This window comes from Chionomys nivalis, chromosome 7, assembly GCF_950005125.1.
Source record: "Chionomys nivalis chromosome 7, mChiNiv1.1, whole genome shotgun sequence".
Taxonomy (NCBI): domain Eukaryota; kingdom Metazoa; phylum Chordata; class Mammalia; order Rodentia; family Cricetidae; genus Chionomys; species Chionomys nivalis.
The window spans coordinates 42225390-42246049 of record NC_080092.1 but is presented as its reverse complement, the minus strand read 5'-3'; the positions used below and the strand labels follow the sequence as shown (position 1 = coordinate 42246049).

Below are 20660 nucleotides of genomic sequence, written 5' to 3'. Positions count from 1 at the left end.
CTGCTGGGGTTATATTTAGGAAGTGGTTCCCTGTGCCAGTGCGTTCAAGTGTACTTCCCATTTTCTCTTCTATAAGGTTCAGTGTGGCTGGCTTTATGTTGAGGCCTTTGATCCATTTGAACTTGAGTTTTGTGCATGGTGATAGATATGGGTCTATTTTCATTCTTCTACATGTTGATATTCAGTTATGCCAGCCCCACTTGTTAAATATGATTTTTTTCCATTTGATATTTTTTTGCTTCTTTATCAAAGATCAAGTGTTCAAAGATGTGTGGATTGATATGTAGCCTGCCATGGCGCTGTCAGCTGTCATGTTCCGATGTAGCGCGCCACGGCGCTCTGCGCGCCAGGTGCTCTGCGTACCACGGCGCTGTCAGCTGTCATGTTCTCAGGGTCTGGCACTAAGCCCGTTGCCGCCATTTGCTAGTGTCCCTAGTAGTAAACAACTTCTGCGCACGCTTGCTACCGGCCCAAGAGTGGTTTGAATCCACCAATCAATTGCTCACACGTCTTGCTCACGCAATTGGGCCGAGCCAATCAAGCAATGACACATCATAGGCAGACCAGGCGCCTATATAACCCCCCCCCCCCCCCCCCCGCCCGCGGTCGAGCTTGGGGTCTTTTCGCCTCCATCTTATCTTCAGTCTTCTGCGCTCCAATAAAGTCCAATAAAGTACGTTCCAAGAAGAATCCTGTTGTGGTCGTCTTCTCTGCTGGCAGAGTTGCGCGCCGCATTGATATGCGGGTCTTCTATTTGGTTCCATTGGTCCTCCTGTCTGTTCTTATGCCAATACCAGGCTGTTTTCAGTACTGTAGCTCTGTAGTAGCCTCCAGAAGTTCATTTATTGTACAGGATTGTTTTGGCTATCCTGGGTTTTTTGCTTTTCCAAATGAAGTTGAGTACCGTTCTTTCGAGGTCTTTAAAGAATTTTGGTGGGATTTTGATGGGCATTGCATTTAATCTGTCAAAAACAGTCTTTTAACAGGAAGAAGGAACTTTGATTCTCTGAAATAGGAGATAATGAAGACCCTTGATATGTGGGTAGAGTGTAGTCCTGGAGTTAGGAATTTGGTATTCCATAGTTGAATGTGGTGTGAGTCCACCATGCTTCAGGATCTCTGGTGTCCTTCCCCCATTCAGACAACTCTGAAGCTCCATTATTGAGGTCCCCTTATGCTTTCGGTCTTCATTATGTTGCCTTTTAAGTAGGTTCTTTGTGGGCAGGAAGGGAAGGTAGATTCCTGTCTCCATTGGTAGCTTTTGTCATGTACAAGGGGCTCCCTTTTTCAAGGCTCCATGACAGACCTTTATTTTATTTGTTTTGTTGCCTCAAACTTGGAATCCTCCTTCCTCTCTGTGCTTGAGATTACAACTATGCGTCAACTATGCCAGATTAATTCATTTACTTCTTATAATAGCTTTGTAAGGTGTGTTATTGTTCCTGTTCTATAATTGCGGAAATCAAGGCTTAGAGAAATTTAGTTGTTTATCACACAGCATAATCAGGTTGGAGCTCAGACCTGTCTGACGCCAAAGCTTCTGCCCCAGCCCTGTGTGACTGCTTCAGCTGCACCCAGCCCTGTGTAGTGTGGTAGTGCAAGTGAAGCACGATGGAGGAGGCATCTTGAGAAAGGGTTTCCAGGCTGGCCTGAAACTTGTAGTCCTTCTTCTTCAGCTTCCTAAGTGCTCAGATTACAGATGCAAACAGCTATGGCCAGCTAGGAGGCCTTGTTTGATTGAGAGGCTTGGTAGAAATCTCAGTAGAAGAAACAGCATTTAAAGAAGTTAGGGTAAATCTGGACGTGGCGGGGCAAGTGAAGATGAATAAGGAGAAGGTTGGATGAATGCCGGGAGCGAGGAATGTGCTTTGATTGACAGTATAGCTCCTTGTGGGGATGGGGTAGGAAGAGAGACTATGAAAGTAACTGGGATGGATTGTGAAGGGCAGAGACTACCTGGCCAAGATGAACCTTTTATATATTGTGCTGTTCACTTATTATTCCTTAATAGACAAATAAATGAAAGCCAGGCATGGTTGTGCACACCTCTAATCTCAGCACTTGGGAGACAGAGGCAGGTAGATCTCTATGAGTTTGAGGCTAACCTGGTCTACATAGTGAGTTCCAGGGCAGCCAGAATTACATAGTGAAACCGTGTCTCAAAAACAAAACAGAATAACTGTAATTATCCCAGCCCTCAAGAGGCTGAGGGAAGAGGATCTTTAGTTGCACACTACCTTGGGCTACACATCTTACTTCAAAAGATAAAATTATTTGTATGTATGTGAACGATGACAGTTTTAGGAAAAGGAACTTCCTGAGTATTAATGGGATGCTTTTATTCTACCATTAATTAGAAAGTAAGGGTTGTGAAACTCACTGTCTTTCCCATTAGGCTACCAGGAATCTGGGAAGCCTAATTTAAACCAACTGTAGTAACTGTCCTGTTCGATGGTTCTTTTTTTTTTTCCGAGATAGAGTTGAGCCTGTCCTGGAACTAGCTCTTGTAGACCAGGCTGGCCTCAAACTCACAGAGATCTGCCTGCCTTTGCCTCCCGAACGCTGGGATTAAAGGTGTGCACCACCACCTCCCGGCTCACATGATGGTTCTTGAGAAGAAGTTTCTTCTTTTGTTTCACATGGCTTAAAGTCCTTTTTATTTATTTGCATTAGAAATAAATGATTATTAAAAGCAACCGTAAGTTCTTCTGTGGCAGTAAGATACACTCGTGTACCATCACAGAGAGAGGCAGGGTGGGAACAGAGCAGTGACGCAGCAGCGCCTTCTTCAGAATATTTTCCTGCACATTGAAGAGCTCCTTGCAAGAGAATATTGAGAAAGGTGTGTTATGTTGTACCAGTGATAGAGTCAGTTGAGCCTTTGAGTATTGTTGTAAAGGGCATGATGAGTATATGTTGGCAGGAGGGAGTGATCCTATGGTTTTCTTCCCCCTGTCAAGTTTGAGGTCATGTCGCTATATACCTGAACTCCCCCTTTGATCTCTTTTGTGAGTCTTTCATCTGGTGGTTCCCTAGCACCACCTCAGCCAATCTGGGGAGGGGGCTTGTTAGGCAAATAAGCTAAATAAAGCTTGTGTGTCCACAGATTGGTGCATTGAAGGCAGCTCATCAGAATGACTGCATGTTGGGCAGAATGGTAGTAGTTTTGTCTGACAGGGCCTTGAGGATGTGTGGGCTCATATCAGAGCCTCTAAGTGAGACCCACTCCTGCCTCCCCGGGTGTATAGGCATGGACTCTGTGCTGGAGGTCTTCACAAATGCACAGACCAAGCTTACCCTAGCAAGCTGCTGCACATCAAGGTAAAAACTTTACCTCATGCTGGGTTACTGTCTTGCTGTTGGTGGACTTCCTTATTGTTTTTAATATTCATTTTAGTAGCTACAGCGGTTTGGTTTGGGTGAAGAACCTGTTGAGAAGATGTATGGAATTGCGTGAGAGAGCTTTTCTGGGAAAGTCTTGCCAGATTCTCAGACATCTTATTTAAGAAGAGTTAAGCACTACTGCTCTGAAAAATGACTGTTTATGAGTTTCTTCCTGGCATCCTAAAGTTCACTCTCAGCCCTCTCCCCAAGCCTGTTGCTCAAAGCATCCATAAACAGAAGGGGTGGAGAGATATTTGGATAGGGTAGCTAAGAGTAGGGGACTAAGGTCCCAGACTCTTTGGCTGTTGGCCACACAAGCCCCTCAGGCTCCAGTGCAGTCTAGCGTCCTCCCTGCCTAGAGATAGTCAGTGGCCAGTGGCCTGGCTCCCTCTTGTCCCTGCTTTTCACCACTGTGTCAGCTGAGGAAAGGCCTGGTCCCCATTGTACTTGAGGAACAAGTATTAGGAGTCAAGGCAGTGAGATTTATTTGCTTGCAAAATGAGATTTTTTTTCCTCCGTGGCTCAGCTGGGGTCTGACAGGAAGTCTGCTTGATTTTGTTTCTTCTTACTGCCTTCACAAACCCACAGTTGCAGCCGTGCTTTGTGACTCAGAATTGGAAGCATTGTTCTCTGGTTACCACCAAAGAATGCCTTTCCCGAGTGGTTCCTGTGGGTGTGAGTAGCTCTGCAGGAACAGCGTCCTGAGACAGAGACAGTAGCTATCTATGGTCTATTCTGGTCAGACATCATTAACTACTACTACTCATTGTCATCAGGGAAGGCAGGCCTATGCGAAGATATTCCGTAAACTGTAGAGAGTAAGCAAGCCCGTCAGTGGGATCCCAGAGGGGCACAATTAATTCAGCAAGTGGACCTGTTCGGGTGGCCCTCACTAGTAAAAGGCCAGTGAGCTGGATGTTAAAGGGAGGATGTGGCTTCTGCAGTCTTTTCTGACCCTTTCCATTATGGCAGCATGCATTTTTACCTTGTTATTAGTATGCACACAATATTTCATGCTGCTGCCTTTCTGTTTAGCATTCCTCTGCTGATTTCCACTTAGCAACTAGGCCAAAGTATTTATCATTTTTAAAAGCGGCACAGCATTTCTCCCTTATTGATGCATCCTCATTGCATAGCTGTTCTCTCATTTGTTGGGAAAAGCAGAGCTTTTCTCAATTACAAATCCTTGCAGTTGGCTTTTCCTCTCCCTCTTTCCTTTCTTCCTTTGTTCCTTAGGAATCCGTGGCTGGGTTAAAGTTATGAATGACTTTTTGCTTTCTCCTTGATATTTTTTTCATTATGGAAAATTCCAAATATACACTAAAGGAAAATGACAAGTATAATGATCCCCACATATTAGTCATGGAGCCTCAAAATAATTAGTTCATGTTATTATCACGCCAAAAATAAATTAGTCCTAACGCTTCATTTTTTTATGGTCCTCATCCACACCAAGCTTTACCCACTAAGCTATATCTCCAGTCTATCATAATTGATTCCTAATAGAAAATACCTAGTCATCCAAATGAAAGCTGACAGGTTCCCAGTGTTTCTTTGGTCGCTCTCATGAGGCCAAATTGCTTTTTGTTCCAGGGTGTTTGCCAGGGAAGTTTTGCTTGACCTATCAGTTAATGGTTGGATTTTTTTTTTTTTTTTAAGTGAAGAAAGGATCTGCCTGCCTGCAGGGCCTGGCTTCCAAAGGAATGGAGGGGAGGAGGAGGAGAGAGTATTGCACTTTACTCCTGTGGGAAACTTGGCTGTACCACCCTTTGCATATCCCAGCTTGAACTGACAATTGTGTGTGTGTGGGGGGGTAAAGCAGTGTCTGGCCTCTCACCTTGAGCCCCTTGAGCCCACCCCATTAAAGCAAGCAGCCTCGTGCTGCCATCTTTAGCACTGTGAAAAGCTACATAGGTATTACATTTCTCTTTCTACAGTAAAAATTCCAGAAAGCTAGGAAAATGTCTACTCCCTACTGTATTTGGTCATTCTGTTTGCTTGTTTCTCTTGGCAAGCTTTGTTCCGCATTGTTCAAGGTGACCCAGTTAGAACTAGTGTTTAAAGTCATGCTGGCCTCAGTAAGTTAAACAACCTGTATGGGATTAGTCTACCAGCTCTGTATACATTACACGGAAATGCATGCTGCGGGGAGTCTCTTAATATTTAAATGTGGTTGCATTTAAGTACAGTCTCTCCTGTTTGTTCTGTGTTGGTATTTCCGATTTTTCAGTGGTGATGGATAGGAACAGCTTCCTAAATGACTCAGAACCCTGTGTATTTGCCATCTCAGACTGATTCTCAGTTTGCGCCTCCTGGATTAACTAATAGTTAACAGCGTCCTGAGTGACCTCCTCTGGGACAAGGAGTGTTAGGGGGAGGCTGGTTAGGATGAAGTGCCTTTGAGAGATAACTGTGGGCAGCAGCTTTATCCTTAAGAGAATCAATACATTCAATAACAAGTTTGCTTGTACTCAGGACAGCCTAGGGACTTGCTGCTTCATTTTCTTTTCTTTCTTTCGAGAACCTTATTTGCAATACATAAAAATAAATAAAACCGTTCAACTTCTTGGAGCATCACAAATATAAGAAGGTTCTGCTATAACCATTCTAAATAGTTATGAATTATTTTTTAAAAATTTTATTGATTTTTATTGAGCTCTACATTTTTCTCTACTCCCCTTCCTGCCTCTCCCTCCCCTCCCCTTCAGCTCTCTCCCATGGTCCCCATGCTCCCATATTACTCAGGAGATCTTGTCTTTTTCTACTTCCCATGTAGATTAGATCTCTGTATGTTTCTCTTAGGGTTGTCATTGTTGTCTAGGTTCTCTGGGATTGTGATTCGTAGGCTGTTTTGTTTTGTTTTGTTTTTTGTTTTGTTACTGTTTTCGCTTTATGTTTAAAAACTACTTATGAGTGAGTACATGTGATAATTGTCTTTCTGGGTCTGGGTTACCTCACTCAAGATGATGTTTTCTAGCTCCATCCATTTGCCTGCAAAAATGAATTAGTTTTTTCGGCCTTCATCGGCCTTGCTATTTTTGATGGAAAAATTAAATGATTGTTTTTTTCACAGGAGGACCTAGGTATGATCACTACCAAATGCATATGACCTGCTTGCCCCGCCCCAGTACCAGCTTTTCCTTTCCATATAAGTTTTGCCATTTTATTTCTTATTCTTTTTTGTTTGTTTTGTTTTTCGAGACAGGGTTTCTCTGTGTATCCCTGACTGTCCTGGGACTCACTCTACAGACCAGGTTGGCCTTGAATTTAGAGATCTGCCTCTGTCTCTGGAGTACAGAGATTAAAGGTGTGGGCCACCATGCTGAGCTGAGATATAATTCTTATTCACTAAGTATAGGGTTCAGTGAGTGCAATTATTACTACAGTCATTGAGAATATTTTCATCATTGATGGCTGTTAGCACCCACTCCCCACTTTCCCCAACTTTCACAATCCTAGGCAATTGGTGACTTGCTTTATGCCTCTGTAGATTTACCTGTGGTTACAAATTTAAAACTGAAGCCAGGTGTAATGACAACATGCCCTTAATCCCAGCACTCAGGATAAAGTACTCATGGAGGGCAGAAAAGGAACTGGAATTAGAGTTTCCTGGAACTGGAGTTGCAGGGGGCTGTGAGCCATCCGATGTGAGGGCTGACAGCTGAATCTGAGTCCTCTGCAAGAGCGAAAGTGATCTTAACTGCTGAGCCATCTCTCAACTCCATTTAGCATTTTTAAGTGTATGTACCATTTATATCCTTGTGCAACCACCGCCACCATACGTCTTCATAACTCATCTTTCTGAACGTACAGTCTCCTCCATTTTCTCCTGAGTTCCTGGTGACCAGCATTCTTCTTGCCTGCTGTGCAACTGACAACCCTAGCCACTCCTTATAACTGATCCACACAGTATTTGTCCTTGTGACTGGTTTGTTTTACTTAGCAGAATGTCTTTAAGGATCAGCCATGGTATACCACAAATCACAATGGGTCTTTTGGGGGCAGGGTCTCACTATGTAGCTCAGGATAGTCTGTAGCTTGTGGTCTTCCTGAGATAACCTTCTGAGTGCTCAGATTACAGATGTGCACCACCACACCTGGCTTCTATGTCTTTTTAGTGCTTAATGAGGTTATTTTGTATAGATGTACCATATTTGTTTCTGTTCTGCCCATGCAGTGGACATCTGGGTTTATACTTTGTGGCAGTTGTGACAGATACCACTACTGTCTCAGAGTTGTTATTGCTGTGATGAAACACCATGACCAAAAGCAAGATGGGGAGGAAATGATTTATTTCACTTATGCTTCCACATTACAGTTCATCATCAAAGGATATCAGGGCAGGAACTCAAACAAGGTGAAAACCTGGAGGCAGGAGCTGATGCAGAAGCCATGGAGGTGTGCTGCTTACTTGTTCCCCATGGCTTCCTCAGCCTGCTTTCTTATAGAACCCAGGATCACCTGCCAAGGGATGGCATCACCCACAATGGATGGCATCACCCACAATGGACTGGGCCCTCTCCCATCAATCACTAATTAAGAAAATGCCCTACAGGCTTTCCTGCAGCCTGATCTTATGAAGGCATTGCCTCAATTGGAGTCCCTTTCTCTCAGATGACTCTAGTCTATGTCAAGTTGACATAAAATTAGCCAGCACAGCCATCATGAACACTGATGAGCTAGTTTGTGTGTAGAAAATGCCTTCATTTCCCTTGGGTGCATCATTAAGGGTAGGATTGCAGAACTACGCTTGGCCTTTTTTCTTTAGTGTATTTATTTTTATTTTGAGTCTTAAAGAGATTATTAAGTCTAACAATAAGAGCCTTTTATGGCCTCAAATATTTTTATGTATTAATTTATTTAAAAATAAAACCCACCTCCTTTTCTGGCATACCCTTGGTACCTGTTGCCCAGATTGTTTTTCATAGTTGTGAAATTCATGTCACATTAACAAAGCATAATATGGTTCACTGTGACCTTCCCAGACGTGGGCAGTGTTCTGTTGAGGATAATGCTAATTTCAATATAAGAGTTTAATTTCACTGTTTTGACTTGGATTTTTTTTGTTGCTGACTGATTTTCCTCTGTAGATGAATAACATTTGAGCTGATATCTGTTTCTTCCCTGGATGATGGCACAGGACCTTGGAGTGTTGCTGGTGCAGTGACAGTGACACCAGTTCTGAAGAGCAGCTCTCTGTAGGAGCACAGCAGGCATTAGCCCCTGGTAACTTCTGGAAGGCTTCCCTCTGGCTTGGAATTTCATAATGGCTCTATGAGGCAGAAAGTAAACTTTCCTTTTCAGTTTTGTTCATGGCAATGTTTGTGGCCCCTGGCTGTCTCATAGTGTTGGTTGGTCCCTGACCAGCAGAGTTAAGACTTCTCTGCCCACTCTCTAGGTGGGAGTCAGGGCACTACTCTGTTCTTTTCCTTGGGGGCTTCACAGAAAGCCTTGAAGACATCAAGGCCTTTTTCTCTTGAATTCCATTTTTCCTCAAATCCAGTCCCTAAATACACATAAAATGTGGTTCATAGGAGCTGAGTATTTAGCTCAGTTGCAGGGTGCTTGTCTAAGACACTCAGTGCTTTGACTTTAATCCCCACTGAAGCATGTGTGCATGCACGCACGCACGCACGCACACACACACACACATCAATCTGTGTTCAAAACATCTGTAATAGTTAAAAAACTGATATATTTCCATATAATGGAATATTTGGGACTAAGGCTCAGTGGTAGTATGCTTGACTGGCTTGTGTTGATCGACACACACACACACACACATGCACACACACAAATTGTGGTTCATGGGCTGGAGAGATGGCTCAGTCATTAAAGGCTAGGCTCACAACCAAAAATTGTGGTTCATTTTTATTGCATCATACTATACTGTTTCGTGATTGTGTCACTAGTTTGCTTAGTGTACCCTGAGGAGGTGTTCCTATTGTTCCCACCTTTCAACGACTAAACTGATTTGGCGAGCATGTGAAGTGTGCCCTGCGTCACAGTGAGCCCAATGGCGTCTGAGTCTATCAGATTAGAAAGCATGCCCTCGACCAGTGTGCTGTCCTGGCCCCTTACTTCGCTAAGCAGTCACAGTGACCTGTCCCTGCTTCTGTACTTGTCCTGAAAGGAACAGAAGTATTCTCAAGAGACATTTGTACCTCTCCCTTTGGCTATCAGGAATAGCAAGCTGGAGAAAGAAAAGGCTTGCTTGTGCAGCTAGAGGAAGAACTGGGCACATTTCTGATAACTTGTCAGACCACTTTGCAGAAAAGAAGCCAAGACACAATGGCCAGATTGCCCTTGATAAGGACTGCTTAGCTGGATATGCCTTCTGCTCTGTTTAAGCCCAAACTCACGGTAGGACTGTGCAGCTGGACCTCTTTATTGGTCCCTCTTCCCAATGCACCCACACTGAATAACTCTCCCTTCTCTGCTTTTCACTATTATTTATCTCTATAATTGACCTATCGAGGATCGCTAGATGAGCCTGACTTGATAGGGCTGCAGGGTCCCTGCTCTGACCCTCACTGCAGTAACACTTCCTACTTACAGTCTGTATGGTACAGCCACCAAGCTGTTCCCAGAGTGGTTTGTCACAGGCTCTCCTATTGCAAACCCCAGAGTGCAGAAAGTGAAAAAAGTCCCTGACTGCTCTGCTCCCCACTACCCGCCCTCTAAATTCCTGCTCTTCCACCTTATGTGCACCCCCTCTCCCTCTGTTGTCACTGCTGATCATCCCTCGTCTTTTGTATTGCTGGTTTACTCTTGTACACACCCCATGCTGACAAGTGTCCCTCATCTCCCAGCCCTCTGCATGCAGGTCTGTGGTCTGCTAAACTCCCTGAGAGCAAAGGCTCCATCTTGCTATTCCCATCACAGCCTAGCAGTGTCTGGCAGGAAGAGGCCTCTTGGTTTCATATATTTTGTTGGTTTGTTGTGTGGTGCTTGTGTTGGTTTGGTTTATTGTGACCTAGGCCATCAGTATGTCAGACAAGCATTCTACCCCTGGGCTCTGCACTAGCCCTTCAGCTCACATTTTTGATGTAAATCAGAAGTACCGAGGTGGCCTTTCATATTTTCCTTCCCCAAGTAATAGTACTCCTTATTCCCCTGAACGGAGACTGTGATTAGGATATCTAGTGTCTTCTCTTAAAGAGCTGTGCCCACTGGAGGCACGCAGGTGAGGTATCTAGGCCTGAGAGACACTCTGAAGAAAAAATTGGTAGCCAAGCAGCCTGCAGAGGAAAGAGAAGCAGAAAAGATGTCTGGGATGTCTCCCATTCCCACACCAAGCCAGAGCTCATTGTTGTTAAACTGTAAGAAAAATACAGGGTCCCAGAGGACTTTTATTTCTCAGTCAACGGGAGAGAGCAGCCTATTTGGCTGGGACAAACCATCAACCTTCTTCCAGCAGCCCCTTCTCCTGGTGGTAGCTGGTGGCAGTGGTGGTGGCCACAGCCTGTTTCCATCCCAGCCCTCCCCAGCTCCCTTCTGTTCTCATTTACTCCACACATAACATATTCCATTAAGTACAAAGAAGGGAATACATCAGACTAGTGACTGCACCTGGAGAACATACCCCACATGCATTTTAAATCTGTGGATTCTCCTTAAGGGAATGCCAGTTAAAAAAGAACTTGGGTCAGCAGCCTTGGGCCTGTGTGACTAACAAGCTCCTATTTTCTCTGTTGTTGGGCTGGCCTGAAGGACCTCTTTGTTTGGGGTAGGGGTGGATGTGATGCCCTAATGAGGCCCTGTGGAATCCTGGCTCTCACACAGCAGCCTGCGGGATGGAACTCTCCAGGCAGGAAAGCAAGTTGGTGAGTTTGTGGGTTTGTCAGGCTTTAAAGAACACAGAACAGTGTTAAAAGGGTGAAAACTGACTGGAGTATTGTATTCTGGTTTGGATGCAGCACAGAAAGGACACAGAGCAAAGGCTGAAGATATCTGGGTAGTGTCTGGAGTTTAGCTAATAGTACTACACTGTGTTCCCTTGGGGGTTCTGACAGATGCACAGTGGTTATATAACATGCCAGTGTGGGAGGAAACTGAGATGGGAATTCAGGGCTGTTGGTATAACTTTTTAATAAGTCAGATATTCCTTCAAAGTAGAAAGGTTATTTATTACTAAAGAAGAAAGGACAGGACAGTCCAGCATGCCCTCTGCACTTCTTATATGTGATCTTAAGCCCTCACCTGCAGAATTAGGAAGGCTGCTGTAGGTCAAGGGTCCAAGCAGTTCTGCTTTTTTTGCTCCTGCTGTTCTTTGTTTGGGGACAGGTTGCATTACAAGGCCAGGCCCACCAGAAGGATGTGGATCCAGTGGTTACTGGAAGCTCCTGCCTCCTGCTGTGCACCATGGGACTGGTGACTTCTTAGGTTTCCTTTTCTTCACTTGTTAGAGTTTGCAAACCTGACTGGAAGAAAGGGAGTGTAAACACCTAATGGATGTGGAACAGCTGATGAGCGAGCTGAGGATGAGCCCAGTGGTCACACAGTTGCTCAGCATGGGTCATGTACCAGGTGACATCCCAGTGTCCCAGACTGAAGTGTGTGCTTGATAAGCAGCAGTTTTCATCCTCTCTCCTGTCTCTGTGTGAAGGGAGGAGTGTGCCGTTCCTTGAAGATTTAGATCAGTAGCTTTGAGGGCCAGAGGCTTCCTGGAACAGGGATGGGGGGAGGTGGGACGGTCCATCTGTGGGAACTAGCAGCAACACTGCTCCTCCTCTCCCACCTCCTGTCTACTCCCAAGGCTTGTGATACAGCTCTTTTTACTAGCAGGTTCTAAATGCTTTAGTGCTTTAAATATTTAGATTCATTTTCAATATTGTGCTGTGGTTGCTCCTTCACCCTAAAGATGAAACACGCCAAGTTTTGAGGCTTCTTCTTGCTAAGGGTGCTCTTTATATGTTTTGCATCATGAGCCCTTCCTCCTCAGAAAACCTGAAATATGAAAGGGCTAAAGTCATTTATTTGGGAGCTTTGAGGTGCTTGAATCTGGTGAACTGTTTACCTGTAGGTGGCAGTGGTGACACATGAGTGCTGAAGGAGGTACCCAGGGACTGATGCTTTGAGAAAAGTAACTATAATAACAGGCCCATGGTATGCCTGTGGAGGAGGGGTTCTGGGGGGGTGGGGTCTGACAGGTGTTTTCTCTATAGTATTTAGTTTCCCTTCGGGCAGCCCTGTGAAAGAAATCTGTTGTTACTGCATTTTACAGATGCAGGAAAGGTCTTGTGAGCGACTACCCTGGGGTATCCCTGTCATGGGAAGGACCAAGACTGCAGAGTCTGAGTTCACTGCTGTCGAAGGCTGACACTGTGATGCACAAACGAGTGCATTTCTTCTGCCTTGCACCACCTAGTGCCTGCTGGCCACTCAGGACCTGCCACCTGGAGCCTCTGCAGAAGTTGCAGTGAACACTTCACTTTCAAGGGTCCTGGTAGTTTAAGACTAGCCTCTTTTTTATGCAGGAGAAGGGGTGGGATGGAATTGTGGACAGGCTCTCTATGTAGCCTAAGCTGATCTTGAGCTTGTGATCCTCTTGCCTCAGCCTCCCAATGCTGGTATTATAGGTGTGTGCCACCATGTGCAGCAATGTCAGCCACTTAAAGACACAAAGAAACCCTCCTTCCATTTAACTTCAAGTCTAGGTGGGGGCAGGGAATGTACTCATGAGCCATTAAGAAAGGTAGAACTTCTCACAACACAGAATTGCCTGGGAAGCTCCATGGCTGTCCCTCGAGGTGCTGTGGCCTATCAGAAGGCTCTAGGGAGGTGGGGGCTCTGTAGTGACAAGGCTGGAGCAAGGAGCCTAGGTCAAAGGTGAGCCTGGATCCTCATGTCGTTGCTGCTTTCACCTCCAGCAGACACTCTGCTTTTCTGTGGAGTGGAGTCCAGCTGAGCCTGATTTGTGGGCTCTTAATGGTGTGGTTGTGTTTATTGAAGTCTGGAGGCAAAAGATGCTCATTCTTTCAATTTCTATTCAAGAATTGGAAATGCTGGCCAGGATAGGTAAGGACCAAAAAGAAACAGAAGCCATCCAAATGGGAAGGAAAGAAATAAACAGTAGGTCCACAGATGCTGGAGGTTCAGGACCCCTGCCATGGTAGCCATCAATACGTGAAAGATGAAATCTCTTCTCCAAGGGTCTTTCTGTGGTCGAGGCATCAACATTGAGCTTCTGAGGGGACATCAGAGTGGTCCATAGCACCCATGGGACACAGGACCTTTCCTGTCATCTCTGCCAGAGAGCCCAAGGATGGCAGGGAGAGTAAAATTGCTCTTGAGGTTGACAGCTGGAGGAAGGTGAATTGTGAAGAGCCTCAGCTTAGCCTTCACATTTCTTTTCTTGGGAGAGAGCAGAATTTTCTCAGCAGTGGCAGTTCTTTACAATTAGATGACTCTGCAAGCAGGCTTTTAACCAAGTAGTGCTTGACTTGTCATTGGAAAATACCTCAGCAGTGAACTTTTACATCTCAAGACAATACTGACATTTTTTGAACTGTCGAAGCTAGTAAATTGGATTTTATTCTGTCACATATTTTAAATTTTATTTTTATTATGTTGGTTTATTTGTGTTTGGTAGCAGAGGATAGCTTGTAGGAGTCTGTTTTGTCTACTATGTGGGTCCCAGGGATCAATTAGATCTTCAAGCTTGGTAGCAAGCACCTTTACTTAGTGAGTCATATCACCAGTCCTCTGTCACATATATTAAAGGAAAGTACACTGCCAAACATTTTCCCTCCCTCTGACAGTTGCTTCAATATCCTTGGGGGCTATTTTTATATAAATAGAGTTTTTGAAATGTGTGTGTGTACATACACTCTGTGTGTGTGTGAACATGGGAGTGTGTGCCACATGGTGCATGTAGAGGTCAGAGGACCATTTTCAGGAGCTGGTTTTCTTCTTCCATTTTGTTGAGGTAGTCTCCCGTGTTACTGTCATGCTGACTACTCCAGACCAGCTGACCTGCAAGCCTCTCCATTTCTGGCTGCTCCTCTGTGTCTGCCCTTCATCCTGTTGTAGGAGTGTTAACCCCAAAATGAGACTTTGAGGGGGTGTGGGGATTTGTGTGCTGAGAACTACAAAATATTGCTGCAAGAGCCAGGCATGGTTATGTGCACAAATACTCAAGAGGCTGTGGGAGAATTGCTTGAACCAAAATGAAGGTTGTGTGCTTGGTAAGAAATAATTTTCATTCTCTTCTGTTTTTCTACTTAAAGGGATGAGTGTGTGTTCCCTGAAGATTTGAGATCAGTAGCTTTGAGGGCAAGAGGCTGCTGTGGGGACTAACAATAGCACCGTGCCACCTCTCCCACCTCTTGTCCACTCCCAAGGGCCAAGAGGTACAGCTGCTTTTACTAGCGGTCCTAAATTCTCTAGAGCGGTGCTGCAGCCCTTTAACCCAGTTCTTCTGTTGTGGTGACCCCAACCATAAAATTATTTTCATTGCTACTTCATCATTGTTGTTTTGCTACTGTTATGAATTATAATATAAATATATGATATGCGGGATATCTGATATGTGACTCCTGTGTAAGGGTCATCTGTCTCCACTAAAGGGCTTGCGACCCACAGGTTTAGAACCACTGCTTTAGGGGTTTAACTATTTAGATTCATAAAAAAAAATTGTGCTGTTGTTGCTCCTTTACTCTAAGGAGAACCAAGACAAGTTTAGGGACTTCTTCCTGCTAAGAGCTCTTTATGGAGTTGCCTGGATACGCCTGGGCAGCATATCAAGACTGTCTCAGAATGTCCAGACTACACATACATAGACATACACTGTCGAAAGATATTAAAGACAAAAATAAACGGACAGATAATTTTTATTAAATGGAGGGAAAGACAATATAAAGATATTAATGAGTCTGGTGGTGATGGCACATGCCTTTAATCCCAGTACTCAGGAGGCAGGGGCCAGCAGATCTCTGAGTTACAGAGCAAGTTCCAGTATATCCAGGGCTCTACAGAGTATTCATGCTGCCCAAAAAGGTCTATAAAGGTGGTGAAATGTCTATTAAATGCCACTCACATTTTCTGTAAAAGTAGAAAAAAAAAATCTAACCTAAAATTCCCACGAACTCTGAAGGAACCAACAAATAGCCAAAACAACCTGGAAAAGAACCAAGTTGGAAGATGCACATTTTGTGATTCAAAAATTACTAAAAAACTAAAATAATCAAAATAGCATAAGTACAAAATAGCATAGACAAATGGCTAAGTAAAGCCCAGAAACAATTCCTCTCATAATATGGTCAATATATTTTCAGCAAAGGTACCAAAATCATTTAGTGGGGAAAGAATCATGTTTTTTAATGGTACTGGGGAAAAAATGGATACACACATAATAATAGGTTGACTTTTATCTTATACCATATACAGAAATTAACTCCAGATAGATCAAATTTCTAAACAAAAGAATATATAAATTGAGCCGGGCGGTGGTGTCACACACCTTTAAACCCAGCACTCGGGAGACAGAGGTAGGCAGTCTCTGAGTTTGAGGCCAGCCTGGTCTACAGAGCTAGTTCCAAGATAGCCAGAGCTACACAATGAGGCCCTGTCTTAAAAAAAATAAAAAAATAAAATATTTTTTATAAAAAAAAAGTAAAAATAAAAACAAAAAATAAAAACAAATACCCCCCACCCAAAAAAGAGTATAAATTGTAAGTCTTAGAAGAATACAGGAGAAAAATCATATTGATTTAACAAGAATTTCTTGGGTATGACACCAAGAATTCAAGCAACAAAAGAAAAAAAGTAAATAAATGTGACTTCATCAAAATGAAAAATTTTTTGATTATGGGTGGTGGTGTACAATTATAATCCTAGCACTCAGAGGTAAGGGTAAGGGTAAGGGGATCCCAAGTTCTAGGCCAGCCTATGCTGTACAGTGAGATCCTGTCTCAAAAAACAAAAAAAAACAAAACCTTTTATGTGTTAAAGAACATTTTCAAAAGAATGAAAAGACAGCCTTCAAAATTGGAGGCAATATTTGGAAGGAATATATCTGATAATGAATTAATATTTAGAATATGTAAAGAAACTCCAAAACTGAACCACAGAAAAACACCTAACTACACAATTAAAAGAAATGGGCAAAGAACTTTAATAGACGCCTCTCCAAAGAAGATGCACAAATGGCTGGTAACTGCGTTTACACGAACAGATGTTCAACATCACAAATTGCCGGGGAAATGCAATCTAAACTTGGGATTCTGCTTCACATTTGCTAGGATTGCAGGACCGATCTCATTCTGCTTCAGAGGCCTGGTACTTACTCTGTGTTGTCCATCTGCTGACAAAACCCAGGTTTGGATGTGGTGTTCATCTTAGACGACTACCTCAGTTTCCACCTTTAAACAAAGTTTTCCTTTAAGCCACACCCACTGTGCTAGTTTCTTGGTCAGTTTGACTCAAATAGAGTCATTGGAGGAGTGGGAACCCACAGATCAGGCATTTTCTTAATTAACGATTGATGAGGGAGGGCCCAGTTCACTGTGGGTGGTACCACATCTGGGCAGGTGGGCCTGGGTATAAGAAAGCAGGCTGAGCAAGCTATGAGGAGCAAACCAGTAATCAATGTTCTTCCATGACGCCTGCTTCAGCTCCTGCCTCTAGGTTCCTGCCTCGAGTTCCTGTCCCAACTTCCCTCAGTGGTGGAGTGTGACCTGAAAGATATAAGCTAAAATAAACCTTTTTTCCCCAAGTTGGTGATGGTCACTGTTTTATCACAGCAAAAGAAATCAAACCAGTAAGATATGTACTGGTACTCAAATGATAGATAAGTGGTCCCTGTGTAAATAGGAAGTGGCCTTGTTTTTTATATAGTGTTAGAATTCTCACATCCAAGTCAAAGGTGCACTTACTAGCAGTAAAAGCACATTTGCACTGATATATTTGCCTGTTCCTAAAACATTTGCACAGCTGTATTCACTGGGCTACAAAGAGAAATTGTTTTGTGAAGCTGCAAAACAGTCCCACACCAGTTAAGAATTATGGATAATAAAAAGGGTTATTTATTTAAGGGGAAAAACTTACAGATCACCATCCCAAACAACAGTCCTCTCGTAGCAGACAGGAAACAGAGAATCTAGCTAGCAGCCAGAATGAGAGCCAGAAGAAGAGAGAGAGCGCGCGCAGGAGCATGGTTCCCGCTGCTTTTTAAGGTGCCACGCCCCAGTGGGCTGGTATCTTAAAGGCTGTTGGCTGAAGGAGCAGAATGTGCTCCCGCAGCAGTTTTGGTTATTACTAATTTTTTTCCAAAAGGAGTCTCTCCACTGGGCAGTGGTGACTCACTCCTTTAATCCCAGCATTCAGGAGACAGAGGCAGGTGGATCTCTGTGAATTTGAGGCCAGCCTGATCCACAGAGCGAGTTTTAGGACAGCCAGGGCAACAGAGACACCCACCCCAAAAAAACAAAAAACAAACAAACAAAAAAGAGTATCTCCATATTTTCATCATGCAGGGTACCAATAAACCCTTCACCACCAGACAAAGCTCAGCCACTCACAGATAGTAAGAGCCTACCCTTCTATGAGGATAGAACCACATAGGCGCTTGAGGCAGTCTTAACCAGGGTCCACAGACTGCACAAGTGTGGCAGGCAGTGTTGGAGCCTTGTATATAAGATGAGGAATGGATGAAAAAGTACTTTAGCATCAGTAAGATTAAGAGCCAGATGGGCCCCTGTGGTGCCCTGCCTGCCCTGCTCTACCCATATCATATGCGTAGGAAAGAGAGTTCAAGGCCCAAAAGCAGTCAAGGGAGCCTGGCAAGGAAATCAGAGCCTTGTAGGAAGGAGCTGGTGAAGACAGGTAGACTGGCACCAGAAAGAGTAGTCCGAGGCCCCCATCCTTCTGAGCTAGAGAAGACAGTGAGGGCAGAGGCTCTGGAGACATAGAGACCTCAGTTCCTAGGTAGTTCTGGGACAACAGGATACTGCAGCCCAGGGCTCCTCAGAGGCAGGGCGATGTCAATTCCTAAAGCCTCACCGTGAAATGTGAACAGCCAGGTTTTCCCGAGGTGTCCCAGCACCTCACTCTGGAGTCACACACCGAAGAGGCACAGCTGTGGCTTTACCCTCGCAGGAGGCTCTTCCGGAAGCAAGGGACCTGACTGTAAGACTGTACTTTTCACCTTTCCTGCTGGCCAGGAGAGTGGCTACCTGGGCGGAGCCATTTCAGCGCTTCACAGAACTTGGGCTATACACACCAAGGTTATCCTTTGGTAAAGCCACAAGGGACACAGAGTGGGAGGCATTATAGAGGAAATACTAAATCAATGAAACATCATTCTAAGTTTGGTTTAGTGGCAGAATCCATTAATCTTATTTTCACCCTCTCCCTTCCTCTAATAATACCAGCAAGGAGTTCAAAGGCATGGCAACTTATTCTCAGGGTCAGCACGTTTATTTCAATTACTGGAATTTTGAGTTTTCCAGCGAAATGATACTTTGATTATAAGGAACCAACCCAAAATTATACTTCTTTATTCTTGCTTCTCCGGAAAGCCATACCTGCTGAAGCCACGAGGGAATCAAGGCTGACAAAGCAGCTCAATCAATTCTTATTTTTCTTTTCATGAAAGAATTTCCATCACATCGGAACAAAGTTGTATCTGATTGATTCTGGGACTGAGGCCACTCAATGGGCCTCCCTTATTTAATCTGGTCTCCAAGCCAGAGGGAAGCAAAGTTCATTTCTTTTGGCACATACATTTTCAAATCCTAAAAATAAAACTTGATACTGTGGTAGAAACCAAGTGCTCCAGGGAGCAACGGGCAAATCTTCTTGCCAGCCGTGAGCTAGGATGGATAGAGACTCATACAACAGTAACTGTGGTTGCAAAATGTTGAATTTCCCAGTGCTATGCTAATGGCCAGGAGCTGGAATGAACAGATTAAGGCAATCAGCTACATATTCCACCATATCATCCTAATATTGTTGCCGTAGCATTTGCTTCATTCAGAAAAGACTACCTTTAGCCCGGAAGGACCTGGCCAGGATTCCCTCAAGCCCCGCCCCTGACATGCTCTCTGGAGCATGGCTTTCTTGCCTACCCACCCCTCCCATACATCCAGTCCTAAGGCAGCCAGCCCTGCTGAGGCGCTCACAGTGGGTTGGTTTCTTGGCTGCCATATCTACACTTGGATGCTATATATACAGACTGCAGAGGCGCCAACACTAGAAGGCAAAGGAGTACTGGTTTAGCATTTTGCATTCAGCGACATTCTTTTGGTGAGTCTGGGGAAGAAAACAGCCAAATTATCTCTCTAGTCAGCAAGTATGGGCAGTAACCCAGAGTGATCAGAACAAAGAAATAGCATTCAGGGCACTCCAGGCCAGCTTGGAGAAAGAAGAAAACGGAGTGTCGATGGGTAGGAAGTGCATTGGGTAATAGGTCTACTAATATGCAATGAACTTTCTGGATTATTGTTACTATCAGTGAGGTAGGAGTAGCCTCTGTAAAGCAGGTGTTTCACACAGTTGCTGTTGCCTCCTGCTTCAGCTGCCTGATATTCTTTGTGGATGTTAACTGTAGGAGTTCCATTTCCACTGAAGAGACAAAAGGACAAACTTAACTCTTTAGCCCTGCCTTATGGGTTATGCTTTTCTACAGCCTCTGTCTGTACCCTTCCCTTAAAAGGAAGGCAGCAACCAAGCGAGGTGGTACACACCTTTAGTCCCAGTACTTGGGGTGGGGAGGTAGGTGGATTTCTGAGTTGGAGGCCAACATGGTCTACAAAGTGAGTTAGTTCTAGGACAGCTAGTGCTACACAGAGAAACCCTGTTTTGAAAAACCAACAAAGCAAAAACAAAGACAAAAGGAAGGTAGCAGAACCAACAGAAGGTTCAGAAAGCACTCTCTGACCAGGCTGCATATAGTCCTTTCTGTACTTGAAGGCTAAGTAAAGCCACATGGCCCAAATGCCATTTCTCAAGATTGGCAAGGGCCTGAAGTGTGCCACACGCCATTTTGGAAGCTAAGGAGAAGGGAATGGTTAAGACACCTACGTTGACAGTCTGTGTGCTAACAGAGGGTGGCCACTCACTTTGGGTGGTTTGGTACCTGTACCCTAGTGCCAAGGAGCTTTCGAGGAGGATGCAAATGTCCCTCACCACACAGTGACAGTCTCTGCATACAGGGCAGGGAGTCTGCACTCTTAGAGGAAAGTGCCAGGTCTGCCTCTAACTGCCCCGCTAGAGAGCACAAGTGAAGGGTGCTGTCCACAACAGGGTTCCTTAGCCTTCATGAGGCTTTCCAG

General features: G+C 44.4%; 1 protein-coding gene across 4 annotated transcripts in view; it reads left to right on the top strand.

The window, feature by feature from the left end:
- Nucleotides 1–20660, top strand: part of Tom1l2 (target of myb1 like 2 membrane trafficking protein) — a 130918-nt gene that overhangs the window by 48900 nt on the left and 61358 nt on the right. The window lies entirely within an intron of this gene.